This window comes from Lygodium microphyllum, chromosome 15 (genome assembly GCF_053477565.2).
Source record: "Lygodium microphyllum isolate KBCC chromosome 15, Lygodium_microphyllum_v1.1.10, whole genome shotgun sequence".
Classification (NCBI taxonomy): domain Eukaryota; kingdom Viridiplantae; phylum Streptophyta; class Polypodiopsida; order Schizaeales; family Lygodiaceae; genus Lygodium; species Lygodium microphyllum.
Window position 1 is genome coordinate 17,939,902 of NC_141149.1, and position 18,868 is coordinate 17,958,769.

An 18,868-nucleotide genomic window follows, 5' to 3' on the forward strand; every position below is an offset into this window, starting at 1 on the left:
CTTTGCGACCAATTAGAAGAGTACGTGGGTGTGCGATGGATGGAGTGCAGGAGCCAATCCACCACTCGCAAGGCCAATCTATATCATCAATGCTAGAGGAGACATGCAACCTTCCAGACCTACCTACAATCTTGGAGCCTGAGATGGAGGCAATGATCGATGCTTTGATTCCCATGGATATCGAGACTTCTGATCCGCTTAGAGAGGAAGCATCCATACCATTATATGATGGGTGCCGAGTATCTCGACTGAAGACACTGCTTGCACTCTTAAGTGTGCAAGCAAAATACGGGTGGAGCGATACGAGTGTGACCGAGTTGTTCAGGTACCTTGTACATACGCTTCATTGAATTTTTTTCGGCACTATTATTACAAACATTTGTGCTTTTTCAAGGTGTTTTATAATTTTTTAAAGGTTATTGAAATATCATATATTACCACTTGCAAATACCATGCCTGAGTCTCGTGATGATGCACGACATGTTTTACAGAAGCTTGGCATGGACTACAATAACATCCATGCATGTATCAACGATTGCATATTGGTATCGACAGGACTTGCAAGGGCAAACCATCCCTCAAAAAGTTCTCAGACACTTTCCGCTCATCCTCCGCATAAACCACATGTTTCGTACGTCCGGCATGGCAAGCTTGACAATGTGGCATGCGCAGAATAGGTCTACAGATGGAGTTCAACGAATATCAGGGAATTCATGCGCATGGAGCCACATTGACTCAACCTTCCCAAGCTTTTCCCGAGAGTCAAGGAATCTTCAGCTCGGTCTTGCAATGGATGGTGTGAACCCATTCGGTCTGTGCTCAACTTCTCACAGTGTGTGGCCTATAGTCCTTGTCAACTACAATATCCCTCCGTGGCTTTCTACGAAGAAATGACATCTCATCCTTTGCTTGCTCGTCCCAGGCCGCTACAAAGTAAAAAATATGGACGTGTATCTTCGTCCATTAGTCGATGAGCTTAAGATTTTGTGGGAGGAGGGGGTCACCGTGCAAGATATGAGCAGACGCGATGGTCGGCACGGTCAGCCAATATTCGAGCCATTCTCATGTGGATGATGCATGACTTTCTGGGATTGGGAGAGTGCTCAGGTGAGCAGGCCTCCATTCTCGCTAGTAATATCTATATTTTATCTCGTTTAACCAACTATTCACTAGGTCGTGGTGTTGGAATAGGTCTGGTTACCTCAGGTTATCATGCATGTCCATTGTGCGGGCCATAGTTAGACTCCCGAAGGTCACAAACCATGAAGAAGATAATATATCAAGGACACGCTGCTTTCTTGCTGGAGGATCATGAACTCAGGAAAGGTTTCCTTGGACGACCTCCAACACGTATGAACGCCGCAAGCTGGTACGAGCTGAAAATGGTCCATGCAGAATCACATCCAAATGGAATGCGGCGGTTCTCAGTTTTCTACGAGTTGCCATATTGGACCTACTTACAGGTCAACTACTTGTTGGATCCCATGCATATTTTCAAGAATTTGGGCAGCTTGTTATGGGACCACATCACAGGAAAGAGAGACACTATAGGGGTACGAATGGATTTGAAGTAGATAGGTAAGATGGAGACGCTTTGGCCGCAGTCGAGTGCTAATGGTCGCGTGCAGCTTCCTCACACTCCTTGGGTTTTGTCTACTAAAGAAGAGCGCATTGTGAAGCTAGTAATCAATTCTATCCGCACTTCGATGGGTATTATGCATTCTCTCAGGTCCGCATTTTCTAAAGATGACCAATTATCAGGGCTAAAATCCCATGACTAGCATAAGATATTTCAGGTTTATACCAGATCAGATTATAATTAGCGTAGGCATTTTGCTATTTGGAATATAGCCATTATTCATAATGCTTTCTCATTTGTGGCAGTTTGTACTACCGATCGCGATCGCAGGATGCCTTACTCCAGAAATACACGGGGCCATTTACAGGTTTTCGACTTTGGTGCAATGGATCCCACAGAAGGAGATTAAGATGTTCTCTATTGAATTCGCGAGGCGGGGAGCAGTGGAGACGGTTTGTCTCTTTGAGAAATACCTACCCACCAGCATGCTCACGATACAAATCCACATTCTTGTGCATCTTGTGGATGAAGTGGAGATTGCTGGACTTGTCCATACGTGTCAAGAATCGCGTGGTGGAGGGGGTTGCTCAAGATGCTGCGCCGAACACACACAGAATGCACAAGGAGAAGCTCACTCAAGAGACAAGAAGAGAGATGGAGGCCAAAAATGTTTTCTTGCTGATTTCTTCTTCTTCTTCACACTCTTCACAATGTACACAAAGTATAGATAAGATACAAGATAAAAGGAAAGTGGCCTACTAAGTCAAACAATGCATAACCGACTACACTAGTCGACTGGCGCTATAACTATGCCAGCTGTAAATAGGTGTAACAACCTGAATATAATAAGTAATGAGTCAGTGGCCATGTGAGAGTCATAATGACCACCGACGTGCCAAGTGTAGACGTGTGGACCCATCTAACCAGGCGGTCCATCATCAATGTCCACATCTGTTGAGCTTGTCATCTCAACAATACGTGATGGATGTTCTTCTTGGAGCGCTTCATGAAAACCCTGAAAGGCTTTGTACGACAATGAGCTCGGCCAGAAGGTAGTATGGCCGAAGGTTGGTTGGTGTCTGAGGCGCTAGTGCATATTTCACAATGGCTACCAACGGTGGACCAGACAATGAAATGCTATGGTTGCTGAAGGACGATGATAGACTGACTGGAGATATGGTGGTTGGAAATGGGGTAGAAAAAAGAATGGATGCCTCAATGGAAGAGAAGGTGAATCGCTTTTGTATGTTGCACCATGTCTCTATGGAGACGTGGCTCACCAAGTACCAGATCGCTAGGCAATATCGAGAGGAATCGCGAGCTAAATTCCGACGTAGTATGCGTCATCGACCGATTTGATATCTCGAAGGAATGGAGGAGATGCCACGGTTTATGTCAACGTGATGGTTGCATGGAGCTTTGACCGCAACGTCTCGTAAAGGGACAGAGGTCTCAATGGAGGTGTGGGAATTCTCGAGGGGATGTAGTCCAAAGGTGATGAGGGGTTTAGAATCTGTCGTATCTAAATTTTATATGCGACATCTAATTTGAGTGTTTCAATGTACAGTACAAAATATATAGTGCAGCGTGGTCGCGCGGACGACATTTTCGTGTGGAGCATATTGACATTTTCGTGTGGTATCATGGCAAGGTTCGAGCAAGAGAGCCGACGACGAGCAACGGATCCAAACACAGTTGTGGATGAGATGGAGTATTTTGGGAACTTGCAAAGTATTATTACGGTGGATTACCGTAGCTTCTCCATGATACTATTCGATGTGCAGTGGTTCAAAGTGGTACTTGGAGGAGCTGGAGCAACAGTTAGACGAGGTCCATCTGGATTTCTCAAAATAGATTCCGAAAAAAAATGGACGGATTTGTGTGACACCTTTGTGTTGCCGGCCCATTGTGAACATGTGCATGGACTCATTTTCTTGCTAATTGTATTATGACATGGTTTATGTCACAATGGTTTGAACTTTCTTGTACGTGTTTGTGAACAGGTAATCTTCTATCCAAACCCCCGACAACCTCGATGGTGGTATGTTATACCTTCAAATCCCCGAAGTGCGAGAGTATATGATTAAAGTGATGTTCCAAGCATAGATGAAGATAATATGCAAATAGAGGGGTCGATATTGCAAGGGATGGAGGCCGTCGAAAGCTTGAGCCAGCATCGGCTAACAATGATGGAAATACAAGAGTCCAAGAATTCTTTAAGAACGAGATTGACTTATTCTTTTGTGGTGATATGTCTATCGACCTTCCAGTATATACAGAGTTGTGTCAGGAGATTAACATGGGACCATAGGATACTTCATACTTGGAGCATCCACTTACTCAATTCGTTGACCAATCGCTTATAAGGGTACATAAGATATGCATTTTAAGTGAGATTTTTTTTAAATGATTTATATTACTGTGCTTTGTATGATTTAAATTGATTATTCTAACATCATTTTTTATATGTGCAGATGACATTTTCAGAATGAGTCGAGGGATGAGCGATGAGGAGTTACAAGACATCTTCGCACGTATATCTCCAGACCAAACCGCCAGATTCAGAGAGATGGCAGACCAGGAGAGCTGTCTGGGTCTTCGTCAAGGCACTTTGCTAGATCTACTTCAACGCAATCGGATGCTTTAGCTTCGAACAGACGAGCTCGACGCTCACGACTTGGGCCAGAGGGAGGGAGTGCATCGGAATCAGGGGGATGCTACAGAGATATAGAGGTAGTGAGCCCGCGGTTGACATGGGATACAGGTGCAACTCCTCGCTCTCATGGCCCTTCCAAGGAGCGTGCCTCAGGCTCAGGTGGATGCTGTGGAGACGCGGACGCAGTGTCTCCGTCTCGTCGTTCAGCTAGAGCTGCGTCACCCCACAGATTTGTCACACTTGTGGGGACGTCTACTCCAGTTACTCCGACTTTTGCGCATCCGTCAGTAGGTGGCACCCCTGTGGGTGCCACTCCAAGAGATATTACCCCCGTCGGTACACCGGATGCACAGGGGTCTCTTGGATATGCCCAGGAGCGTGGACACAGATGGGAGAGGACCCATCTTAGGCAGACTCCAGGGGGTTATGGATATCTAGTCGATAGTAGGTCAGGAGCCATTATAATGAATGATGAGGGGAGGAGGGTGATGGCTCGCATGAGAGAGTTGTGCCAACAAGTTTTTCGGCACAACGTCTTGGATCATTGGAAGAACATACTAGAGGGGAGCAAGGACTACATAGTAGCATCCTTGCATGAGGAGTTTCCAGTGCCAGCAGCAGTAGATAGATTCTCTACGGGCTGGATGATAGATTGCATGTGTGCATACATGTCACATAGACGATTTGACGCACGCAAGGCAATCAAGAGTGGGGCTGCAAAGCCCAAGTGGTTAGATGCAGAGGACTGGCGCCGACTAAGGGAGGAGGCTACAGATTCTCCAGGATGTTGAAGTCAGCAACGCGAGGCGGCGAGGGCACGACTCGAGGCCGGAGTGGTCCATCGGAGTGGCGGCCATAGGACATATTTGGAGGACTTTGTAAGTTTTTCTTTTGTTTTGCTTGTTTATTTTTTTGAAATATTCTTTGTACTGATATTTTTCTATGACCTAGCATATAGTATCATAGAACACTAGTATTTAGTACCTAGTACTCAGTACCTAACACATAATATTTCGTCTCTCTTCCTCTCCCTCTCTCATTTCTTCTCCCTCCCTCGCCCTCACCCTCTCTTTCTCTCTTTCCCTATTAGGTTTAATGATATTTCTCTTTTTATCTCTCCTCTCTCTCTCTCTCTCTGTCATTTCCTTTTCTCTCTCCTCTCTCTCTCTCTCATTTCCTTTTTCTCTCTCCTCTCCCTCTCTCATTTCCTCTCCCTCCCTCACCCTCACCCTCTCTTTCTCTCTTTCCCTATTAGGTTTAATGATATTTCTCTTTTTCTCTCTCCTCTCTCTCTCTCATTTCCTTTTCTCTTTCCTCTCCCTCCCTCTCTCTTTTTCTATCTCCTCTCTCTCTCATTCCTCTCCCTCCCTTGCCCTCTCTCATTCCTTTTTCTCTCTCCTCTCTCTCTCTCATTCCTTTTTCTCTCTCCTCTCCTCTCCCTCTCTCATTTTCTTTTCTCTCTCCTCTCCCTCTCATTTCTCTCACTCCCTCTCTCTTTTTCTCTCTCCTCTCTCTCATCCCTCTCCCTCCCTTGCCCTGTCTCATTCTTTTTTCTCTCTCCTCTCCCTCTCATTTCCTTTTTCTCTCTCCTCTCCCTCTCTCATTTTCTCTCCCTCACTTGCCCTCACCCTCTCTTTCTCTCTTTCCCTATTAGGTTTAATGGTTTTTCTCTCTTTTTCTCTCTCCTCTCCCTCTCTCATTTCCTCTCTCTCTCTCGCCCTCACCCTCTCTTTCTATCTCTCTTTTCCTATTAGGTTTAATGATTTTTCTCTCTTTTTTTCTTCTCTCTCCTCTCCCTCTCTCATTTACCTTTCTCTCTTTCTCTCCCTCTCTCATTTCTTGTCCCTTCTTCACCCTGACCCTCTCTTTTTCTCTTTCTCTATTATTTTTAATAATTTTTTCTCTTTTTCTCTCTCCTCCCTCTCTCTCATTTTTTTCTCTCTTCCTCTCCCTCTCTCATTTCCTCTCCCTCCCTCGCCCTTACCCTCACCCATACCCTCTCTTGCTCTATTTGTCTATTATGTTTAACATCTTATCTCTTTTTCTCTCTCCTCTCATTCTCTCTTTTTTCTCTCTCCTCTTCAGTTCTCATTTCCTTTTGCTCTCTTCCTCTCCTTCTCTCATTTCTTCTCCCTCCCTCTCCCTCTCTCATTTCCCTATTATGTTTTCGTCTCTCCCCCCTCTCCCTCTCCCTCTCTCATTCCCTCTCCCTCTCCCTCTCTCATTTTCTCTCTCTTCCTCCCCTCCCTCTCCCTCTCTTTAATTTTCCTCTCTTTCTCCCTCTCCCTCTCCCTCATTTCTTCTCCTTCTCTCATTACATACAAATTATACAAAAAATAAATAAATAAGAGAGAGAATACACTCTCCCTCTCTCATTCCCTTCCTCTCTTTCTCTCTCATTTCCTCCCCCTCCCTCTCCCTATCTTTAATTTCACTCTCTTTCTCCCTCTCCCTCTCCCTCATTTCTTCTCCCTCTCACATTATATACAAATTATATAAAAATTAAATAAATAAGAGAGAGAATGCACTCTCCCTCTCTCTCGTTCTCTCAATCATTTCATCCCCCTCCCTCTTCCATTTCCTCCCTCTCACTCTCCCTTTCTCCCCCTCTCCCTCCCTCCCCCATTTCCTCCCTCTCCCTCTCTTTCTCTCTCATTTCCTCTCCCTCTCTCAATATATATACACAAATTATAAAAGCAAAAGGGAGAGGGAGAGAGAGAATACACTCTCCCTCCCTCTCCCTCTCTCATTTCCTCCCCATCCCTCTCCCTCTCCCTCTCTTTCTCTTTCTCTCCCTCTCTCATTTCCTCCCCTCTCTCTCTCCCTCTTTCTCTTTCTCTCTCTCCCTCTCTCATTCTCTCATTTCATCCCCCTCCCTGTTCCATTTCCTCCCTCTCCCTCCCTCTTCCTCTCCCTCTCCCTCTCCCCCCCTCCCCCTCCCTCTCTTTCTCTCCCATTTCCTCTCCCTCTCTCACAATATATACACAAATTATAAAAGTAAAAGGGAGAGGGAGAGAGAGAATACACTCTCCCTCCCTCTCTCTCTCACTACAAGGATTTGAGCTTATAGCGACGGCGGATAGCGGCGTCGCTATTTTCGTCGCAAAAGCCGACGCAAATAGCGACGGTCCATAGGGAAAAAAACGGGCCGAAACCGAGCACGACTATTTCACGTTTTTGCGTTTTGTGTTTTGAGAGCGAGAGTGAGGGAGAGAGCGACCGTTGTGAGGGAAGGAGAAGAAGAAGACTTGCCGCCGCCGCCGCCGTTGTTCGCGAAGGAGAGGAGGAGCCTTCATCGCAAAGAGGAGCTGCCCCACACTCGCCATATCTCATCGGTGAGTCTCCCTCTCTCCTTATTTTGCTTGTTTAAGGTTTAAATCACTTTCTCTTTTGCTTGTTTAGGAGAGGAAATGAGAAAGAAAGAGAGGGATAGGGAGAGAGAGGGAGAGAAAGAGAAAGAGAGGGAGAGGGAGAGGAAGGGGGAAGAAATGAGAGAGGGAGAGAAAGAGAAAGAGAGGGAGAGGGAGAGGGAGAGGGAGGGAGAGTGCATTCTCTCTCTCCCTCTCCCTTTTGCTTATTTAAGATTTAAATCACTTTCTCTTTTGCTTGTTTAAGGGGAGAGAGAGCGAGAGAGAGAAAGAGAAAGAGAGGGAGAGGGAGAGGGAGAGGGAGAGGGAGGGAGAGTGCATTCTCTCTCTCCCTCTCCTTTTGCTTTTGGATAGTGTTAGGATATATTGAGAGGGAGAGGAAATGTGAGAGAAAGAGAGGGAAAGGGAGAGGGAGGGAGAGAAAGAGAGAGAGAGAGGGAGAAAGAGAAAGAGAAAGACAGGGAGAGGGAGAGGGAGAGGGAGAGAGAGTGCATTTTCTCTCTCCCTCTCTCTTTTGCTTTTGGAGAGTGTTAGGATATATTGTGAGAGGGAGAGCAAATGAGAGAGAAAGAGAGGGATAGGGAGAGAGAGGGAGAGAAAGAGAAAGAGATGTATACTCAAATGGATAGCTTTATGGAGATGTATGTCTACTCAAATGGATAGCTTTTGTCTACTCAAGATGTAGTCCACCTGTGTGTGTATATATTGGAACGATAACATATCCATGATTATGATAATGGTATGCACTTTGCTTTTTTTATGGGTACCATTACATCGACTCCTTAAGAGGGCTAAAAATTAGTCATACACTTTATAATTAGGAGATTTAAGATGCACGATAATAGACTTATCGATAATGGTATGCAATGTGCTTTGTCATGGGCCATGTACATTGGTGACTCTTTAAGATGGCTTAAAATTGGTCATATCCTTCATAATGTCCAAGTAGGGGATCTAATTGTGATATGCATAATTCATTGTTTTTGTATTAACTTTATAGGCATAACAAATTAGTAATCATGCCAACTAGTCAACGGAAGGACTAAAAAAAAATGATACCCTAGCTAATGGTCATTATGGTACTTCATCAAAATGAACCTAAAAGTATTGCTATAGAAGAAGAATCCCTTAAATTGAGCATAGGATATTTTCTTCAAATGTTATGACTATGAGTAGAATTGATTGAAACAAATTTTATTACTATAGTTGATAAATTTCATAGATGGCATTAATTTTTATACATAGACCTAGGACAAAAAAACCACATTACTAAGATGCTTTTTGTTGAGACTGATTTATTATTAGACTAAGAGATCCTCAATGATACTCATAAATGGATTACTTATACTCAAAGCCCTCTAGTGCAGTTGTATAAGTAATCCTAGTAGAGCCCCTCTAAGATACTCAAAGTACATAACCTAGAGACCGTAGCTATGTATATAAGGTATAATGGTTGCACAAGAAGACACCTCAATAATTGATTGATCACCACTAAATCCCAAAGAAGAATCGTGTTCCATCCCCTTCAACTCTATATTCACCTCGTGAAGAACTTCATTATTCATAGCATCGTTGTCACCAATCTTTTTATTGCAATGATGAAGTAACATATTCATCACTTTTCCTTTTAGCATCTAAGGCATTATCCAATCTTTTAGTCAAGTCCAAACATGTATGAACGCCGCAAGTTGGTACGAGCTGAAAATGGTCGACGCAGAATCACATCCAAATGGAATGCGACGGTTCTCAGTTTTCTACGAGTTGCCATATTGGACCTACTTACAAGTCCCATGCATATTTTCAAGAATGTGGGCAGCTTGCTATGGGACCACATCACAGGAAAGAGAGACACTATAGGGGCGTGAATGGATTTGAAGGAGGTAGGTAAGATGGAGGCGCTTTGGCTGCAGTCGAGTGCTGATGATCGCGTGCAGCTTCCTCGCGCTCATTGGGTTTTGTCCACTAAAGAAGAGCGCATTGTGAAGCAAGTAATCAAGTCTATCCGCACTCCGACGGGTATGATGCGTTCTCTCAGGTCCGCATTTTCTAAAGACGACCAATTGTCGGGGCTAAAATCCCATGATTGGCATAAGATATGTCAGGTTTATGCTACGAATGGATTGTAATTAGCGTGGGCATTTTGCAATTTGGAAAGTGGCCATGATTCATAATGCTTTCTCATTTGTGGCAGTTTGTCCTACCGATCGCGATCGCAGGATGCCTTACTCCAGAAATTCGCGGGGTCATTTATAAGTTGTCGACTTTGGTGCAATGGATCTCACAGAAAGAGATTAAGATGTCCTCTATTGAATCCGCGAGGCGAGGAGCAGTGGAGACGGTCTGTCTCTTTGAGAAATACCTACCCACTAGCATGCTCACGATACAAATCCACCTTCTTGTGCATCTTGTGGACAAAGTGGAGATTGCTGGACCTATCCATATGCGATGGATGTTCTTCCTGGAGTTTTTCATGAAAACCATGAAAGGCTTTGTGCGACAATGAGCTCGGCCAGAAGGTAGCATGGCCGAAGGTTGGTTGGTGTCAGAGGCGTTAGTGCATATTTCACAATGGCTACCAACGGTGGAACCAGACAATGAAATGCTATGGACGCTGAAGGACGATGATAGACTGACTGGAGATGTGGTGGTTGGAAATGGGGTAGAAAAAATAATGGATGCCTCAATGGAAGAGAATGTGAATCGCTTTTGTATGTTGCACCATGCCTCCATGGAGACATGGCTCGCCAAGTACCAGATTGTAAGGCAAGATCGAGAGGAAGCGCGAGCTGAATTCTGACGTAGTATGCATCATCAACCGATTCGATATCTCGAAGGCATGGAGGAGATGCCGCAGTTTATGTCAACGCGATGGTTGCATGGAGCCTTGACCGCAGCATCTAGCGAAGGGACAGAGGTCTCAATGGAGGAGTGGAAATTCTCGAGGGGATGTAGTCCAAAGGTGATGAGGGGTTTAGAATCTGTCGTACCTAAATTTTATATGCGACATCTAATTTGAGTGTTTCAATGTACAATACAAAATATATAGTGCAGCGTGGTCACGCGGACGGCATTTTCGCGTGGAGCATATTGACAAAATGCGCTCCACAATGGACTGTGGTGTCATGGCAAGGTTCGAGCAAGAGAGCCGGCGACGAGCAACGGATCCAAACACAGTTGTGGATGAGATGGAGTATTTTGGAAACTTGTAAATTATTATTACGGTGGATTACCGTAGCTTCTCCATGATACTATTCAATGTGCAGTGGTTCAAAGTGGTACTTGGAGGAGCTGGAGCAACAGTTCGATGAGGTCCATCGGGATTTCTCGAAATAGATTCCGAAAAAAAATGGACAGATTTGCACGACATCTTTGTGTTGCTGGCCCATTGCGAACAGGTACATGGAGTCATTTGCTTGCTAATTGTATTACGACATGGTTTATGTCACAATGGTTAATCACTCTCTTGTACGTGTTTGTGAATAGGTAATCTTCTATCCAAACCCCCGACAACCTCGATGGTGGTATATTATACCTTCAACTCCCCGAAGTGCGAGAGTATATGATCAAAGCAATGTTCCAAGCATAGATAAAGATAATATGCAAATAGAGGGTCAATATTACAAGGGGTGGAGGCCGTCGAAAGCTTGGAGCCAGCATCGGCTAACAATGATGGAAATACAGGAGTCCAAGAATTTTTTGAGAACAAGGCGGACTCATTCTTTTGTGGTGACATGTCTATCGACCTTCGAGTGTATGTAGAGTTGTGTCAGGAGATTAACATGGGACCATAGGATACTTCATACTTGGAGCATCCACTTACTCAATTCGTTGACCAATCTCTTATAAAGGTACATAAGATATACATTTTAAGAGAGATTTTTTTTAAATGATTTATATTACTGTGCTTTGTATTATTTAAATTGATTATTCTAATATCATTTTTTATCTGTGCAGGTGACATTTTCAAGATGAGACGAGGGATGAGCGATGAGGAGTTGTAGGACATCTTCGCACGCATGTCTCCAGACCAGCTTGCGAGATTCAGAGAGATGGCAGACCAGGAGCTGTCTCATTCTTCGTCAAGGCGCTCTGCTAGATCTGCTTCAGCGCGATCGGATGCTTCGGCTTCGAGCAGACGATCTCGATGCTCACGACTTGGGCCAGAGGAAGGGAGTGCATCGGGATCAAGGGGATGCTGTTGTGGAGACACGAATGTGGTGTCTCCGTCTTGTCTTCAGCTGGAGCTGCGTCATCTCTAGGATTTGTCACACCTGTGGGGACGTCTACTCCAGTTACTCCGACTTTTGCGCAGCCGTCAGCAGAGTGGCACCCCTTTGGGTGCCACTCCGAGAGAGATTACCCCCATTGGTACACCGGATGTAGAGGGGTCTCTTGATATGCCCAGGAGCGTGGACGTAGATGGGAGAGGACCCATCTTAGGCAGACTCCTAGGGGTTATGGATATCTAGTCGATACTAGGTCATGAGCCATCATCATGAATGATGAGGGGAGGACGGTGATGGCTCGCATGAGAGAGTTGTGCCAACAAGTTTTTCGGCACAACGTCCTGGATCATTGGAAGAACATACCGGAGGGGAGCAAGGACTACATAGTAGCATCCTTGCACGAGGAGTTTCTGGTGTCAACCGTAGTAGATAGATTCTCTACGGGTTGGATGATGGATTGCATGCATGCATACATGTCACATAGACGATCCGACGCATGCAAGGCAATCAAGAGTGGGGCTGCAAAGCCCAAGTGGTTAGATGCAGACGTCTGGCGCCGACTGAGGGAGGAGGCTACAGATTCTCCAGGACGTTGGAGTCAGCAATGCAAGGCGACGAGGGCACGACTCGAGGCCGGAGTGGTCCATCATCTTGGGAGTGGCGGCCACAAGACATATTTGGAGGACTTTGTAAGTTTTTCTTTTGTTTTGCTTGTTTGTCTTTTTGAAATATTCTTTGTACTGACAATCATATTTCTAACAGTTAGCATTTTGTTTTCTTTGCAGCACTCCATTACAAATCGCAATCTGATAGGCCTTGAGACTCGATATGCAGAGAGGCACGGTCTCAATGCATTGATCGACCGATTGTATAGACGCGGCGGCCTTGTAAGTCACTCATCTTTCTTGTCCGTAGTTACCATGAGATATTTGAATGCATTATTGTATGGTGGATTGATGTGTTGTTTCTTTTTCTGCAGAGTCCGTTCGATGCTCCTTTGCGGCGGGACGAGCTTTCGGGGGACGAGGATTTGTAGCTCGCCCTTGGATCCTTGGAGCTCACACACCTTTATTTTTTAGTCGCCTGATCTATGTAGATATTTTCTATGTATTAGTAATATCCTGTCATGATTGTACCAATCGCTTTTTATGCGATCATGTATTTATTTCATGTATCAGTTTTATGATTTCAGTATACATTCTTTTTGTTTGCAAGCGCTTTGTATACAGCAATGCAGAAACTATTTTGTATGGCTCTCATACAGCACAAAAAAAATTATCCCTGTTACTATCGCTATTAGCGTCGCAAATTTACTGTTCGTGTCGCTATTGCCGTCGCTATGCACGTCGCAAATTTACTAGTTGCGTCGCGATTGGCGTCGCTATTTGGCTGATAGCGATGCCAATAGCGATGCTGATAGCGACGTTTCTATGGCATTGTTAATAACGATGCTTTTGCCGACGACGGGGGCAAATTTTGTTGTTTGTATTTTCATTGCTTTAAACGTCGATATAAGGTCTATATCTTGTAGTGTCTCCCTCTCTTTCTCTTTCTCTCCCTCTCTCATTTCCTCCCCCTCCCTCTCTTTCTCTTTCTCTTTCTCTTTCTCTTTCTCTTTCTCTTTCTCTCCCTCTCTCTTTCTCTTTCTCTCCCTCCCTCTCCCTCTCCCTCTCCCTCTCTTTCTCTCTCATTTCCTCTCCTAAATAAGCAAAAGAAGGAGATAATGGACTCACTGATGAGATATGGCGAGGGTTTGGCAGCTCCTCTTCACGATGAAGGCTCCTCCTCTCCTTTGTGAACGACGGCGGCGGTGGCAAGCCTTCTTCCTCTCCCTCTCTCACGACGGTCGCCTCGCCTGCTCTCCCTCTCAAAACGATCAACGAAAATGTGCGAAATGAACTCGCACTCGGTTTCGGCCTGTTTTTTTTTCCTGTGGGGCGTCGCTATTTGCGTCGCTAAATGCGATGCAAAATAGCGACACAAATAGCGATGCCGCTACCTGTGTCGCTACCCGCCGTCGCTATAGGTTTAAATCCTTATAGTGTCATAGGCTATTGAAGTATATGCATGACTAGTGTTGCCTTCTTTCTGATTTCTTTTCTCCTCATCTATAAAATATTGGATTATGCTTTCTAAGATTGGATTAGGGATATTTGTAAGAGTAGTTATAAGGGTAGGAATTACCTTTTTCACAACTTTCAAGAGAATTGCAATAGCATATTCATCATGAATTGGAGCTTGAATTAAGGATAGATGTGCCATGAGTCCCTTCATGTGTGAGATGAACTTACCTAGGTCCTCTCCTGCTTGCTTATACTCCAGGCTAAAAATGTTGATCTTAAGGAAAATTTTAGGGTTCTTTCCTTTAGCCCCATAAAGCTTTTGCAGCTCATCCCATTTCTCCTTGGCAATGGAGAGTTGATCAATGTGATGAATCAAGGATTCATAAAGATGAAGCATGATCATGGTTTGAGCTCTTTCATCATCTTCTACATCAAGTGGGTTTGATGGGTCAGTAACCTTGGTCCCTTTGATCAAGGGCCAGTAGCTCTATTCCATCATTTTCTACTTCACTAATGCCTGCCATGGATAAAAGTATTTTCATAATGGCAATGTCTAGTCCTTTATACAATGGCCAATAAGTGCAAAATCAAAAGAGATTATTAATAAGTAGCATGCTCAAATTTAATGCATTACAATATGAGATGAGGGTTGGGTACAATGATTAATGTGTTTATACTATATTTAACAAATATCTAGCAAGAAAGTGATTAGAAGTTTAATCGATAGTGTTTAGAAACACTAATGTCAAGCTTAGTAAGATGCTTGAGTGAAGACCAATTGAAAGTCAGCTTTCCAATAAGCTCACTAATGTGCCCCTAGTGTTGGAGCTACTCCCAGATCTAGAATAAGCTTCAAAGAATATGCTTCAATGATTAGAACCACTGTTAATGATTCCTAGAGTGAAAAACCAAAAAAGAGAGCTTGAAGCTTCCTCACTATGGCTACCAAGAAACCCATAGCTAGGGTTTGACAAAGATCTCTTTTTGTTGGGCAGAGATTTGAGAAGCCCTCTTATGGGAGGATAGCCCACTAGGGGGGACTATCAAATCCCTAAGGTAGCCGCCATTAATTCATTTCCTACTAAGCATGCAACCATACAAATCTACATGTCACCCTAAACTATGCCTATATGCATTTTTTTTACATTTTCATCTTGCCCTAGCTAATTTGCTATATGTATACCATCTATATCACGTGCATTTAAGGCCTATTTATAAATATCTTTATTTGTGAATTTTTCCTTAATAAAACATAATCCTTTTTTATTCAACCTATAAGTAATCCCTTTATATGGGGCCCTTTTGTATGTAAAAAATGTGTAAAAATTGTATTTTTTAAATCCCTTATGTTGAACCCACGTGATACATACATATATTTACTAACCTCCCCAGGCATCTTGTTCTGTGACCAATGCTGGGGTTTTTGGTACTACAAAGAAGCCATCACAAAGGAAGGTTTATCTTCTAGAAATCAGAGGCCAATATGCCCTCTTTTGTGCACATGAGCTCCTCCAATGGAGGTAGGTGCTAGATGGCTATGGATGTTGAAAGACTAAGATGGAAAAATGAAGCTTTTCTTGTGTACTTAGGTTGAGCTGAGGTTTAGGGAAGCTAAAGGGATTAGAGATGGCTCTGATACCATGCTAGAAATTAGAGTTTGCAGCATGACAAGAAATGTGCACAAGAGGGAGAAGAGAGATCAAGAAGTACAAGAAGAAAATCTTGCTTATTCAATTGCTTATGGAATACAATTGGTATACTCTCTCTCTTCTATGAGAGTGACCTCTTGGATGTTTCAATATTCATTGGATAGCTAGGGTTAGGGTTTCCACACCCACCCTCCAATCCATTCACACCCAACTACCCTTATCCACCCTTGCATGTTGGAATAAAGGGCAGTGCCTGTGTTTATCCATAAGGGCTAGGCTGTACATAGTACATATACCTATCTAAAACATTATTGAGGTACACTCTTTAGTACCACAAATCGTGTGTCTCTGTCTCTTCTGTCTCTCTCAACCTGCATCTCTACACAGAAGCTCCATTGTAGCTACCTCAAAAATTGGTATTAGAGCTTGGTTTAGGCAATTAGGAGCTTGGCATTTCTTCAGGTGCATGAGCTTGAAGTTGAAGAAGAGTTTATTATGAAGAGTCTGTGTGCAGGGCAACAAGGTTTGAAGCTTCTTCTTGAAGCTTGAAGCTTCCCTCTTCATTCGAGCTTGTTGGCAGCAATCGTTGAAAATCTGGGGACCCTCCCCATCATCTCCAACACTTGGACCACCATTTTAATCCCTTCAAGGTTGAAGGTGCCATCAGCATGGGTATGCAGATCTGGTTTTCAACATGCTTAGGACCTACAACAGTTGCTCCTCTTCATTTGGCATCATGGTTGTGCTCTAGACTTTGCATCTAATGTTTAGCATTGAGCATTGAAGTGTAATAATACACTTGGGACTAATATACATTTAGCTTCAAGTCTAAAATACACAATATTCAGATCTGTAATAAACAAGGCAGCACATGCTCTCTTGAGATTGATGCTCATTTGATGGCTATTGGATATCTTGATGCTGGATGCTTTGGAAATCATGTGGCATTTTCTTGAGGCCATTTTTAGCTAATGTTGGCAAGGATTTGGCTCAGTTTGCAAACCATGCTTGTGGCTAGAATACATAGTCCATAGCTTGCAAATTACAAGCAGCCCTATGTCCTTTAATGACATTGGTCCTTGGACATGCATGTTGATGCGTATACATGCTCAAGTGATGTCAAGACACTGAGGAATGATATGCCTATGTATTGAAGTGCATTTGGGCTGATTTTGACTGAGATTTCACTCAGTTTTGACAGAGAATTGACTTCTGGAATAATAAGGCTGAATGATATTTTGAATGTGTATGCATTATGTCTTGCTTCTAGACTTGATCTCGGGCATTCTATACCATGTATTCATGCTTATGGTTGATGTTACATGCTTAGATTTTATTCCGAAATGCATTTGAGTAGTGATTAGAGCTCATTTTTTGGATCAACTTTACTTATAGGTCTACTGTTGTACATTCACGACAGTTTTCTAAATTGCAAGACAGCGACCTGTATTGTTAGGAATTTTAGGCTGCTCCTGAATTGCAGGACAGCCACCTATATTGTCAGGAATTTCAGGATTGCACTCTTGAATTGCAAGACAACCACATGTATTGTCAGGAATTTCAAGATTGCACTCTGTTTTTGTCAGGAAATTAGTATGTCTACTATCATTGAATTCTTTTGAGGCATTTTGGGCAATGAACTGATGTATGTTCTTGCTGTACATACTTGGGGATATTCCTAACATACTACCAAGTATATTCTGGAGATTTCATTGCTTGGCATTAGCTGCCATTTACTGGCATACAGTTACTTGGCTGTGAATCATGGCTAGCAGCAATGACAATCATCTTATGCATATCAAGAAGCTTGAAGGAGTACACAACTTTGCAGTTTGGCAAAAGCAGTGCTATAATATCTTGTTGTAGAAGAAGAAAGAAAAGTCAACTAAAGTAACACAACTTTGCATATCAAGAAGCTTGAAGGAGTACACAACTTTGCAGTTTGGCAAAAGCAGTGCTATAATATCTTGTTGTAGAAGAAGCAAGAAAAGTCAACTAAAGCAGTGCTATAATATCTTGTTGTAGAAGCAAGAAAAGTCAACTAAAGTAAAGGGAACAAAACCAGCTAATGTAGAGCAGGATGACTAGGATGAGTTGAATGAGCTTGCACACTCAACCATTGAGCTATCAATTTCTGATGCCTTGCTATTTAACACTGAAGGGTTGGATTCTACTTATGACATTTGGAAGCGATTGGAAGAGTTGTATGCCCAAAAGATTGCTGCAAGCAAAGTCTACTGGCTGAAGAAACTCATGGATTTGCATATGAAAGAGGCTATTGCAATGTTTACTCACCTTAGTGATTTTAACTCCATTTTTAGCCAACTTGCCACTTTGAAGTTTAATATTGATGATGAGTTCAAAGCTATGTTCTTTCTTTGTACTCTGCCCAAAGAGCTAGGATACCTCCGGGACTACTATGAGCAATTCTAATGCTATGCTTTTGTATGTTGATGTAGAGAGTGATCTACTCATGGAAGAAATGAATAGGCCGAACAATTCATCCATTAAGTCTTCTAGTGCTTTGCATACTAGAGGGTAGATCATAGCAGAAAGGCAAATCTAATAGCAAGGGACGCAACAAATCATGTGGTAAGGATGTTGAATGCCATCACTATGGCAAGAAGGGGCACTTCAAATGTGATTGCTATAAATGGAATAAAGAGAAAGGGAAGGGCAAGAAGAGGGATGATAGCAAGGAAGAGAAGAAAGAGAGTCATCCTACTAAGAAGAGCAATGTAAAGATCAAAGAGGTGAATGTAGTCATCCATGAGAGCAACAGTGGGAATAATGTACTCTTTGTCTCTTGATGTTATAGTGCACATGCTTTGATAGCCGATACGGATGATGGCATGCACACTTGGATTTTGAATTCAAGTGCCTCTTTTCATGTCACCCCTCATCGTGAGTGGTTTACAGACTATACAGGAGGTCGACACATGGTGTTGTCCATCTTGGGGAAAATTATGCATGTGACATTGCAGGCATGGCAATGTGGAACTATAGTTTCAGCATGGATCTATCTTCACTCTTCAAAATGTAAGGCATGTACCGCAGCTCAAGAAGAGCTTGATTAGTACTTGACAATTAGATGACGATGGTTTTCATACCACATTTGGTGATGGAAAATGGAAGATCTGTAAGGGGATCTAGGGTTATTGCTAGATGTTGCAAGAGTGATACTTTGTATCCACTTCATGTATCTAGTGTGCGTGACCATGTTGTCACCGTTATCGACCAAGTGTTTCCTTGTGGCATGGTTGGTTGGGACACATGAGTCAAATAGGAATGAAAGTACTTTCTCATTTGGGTTACTTGCCTTGTCTT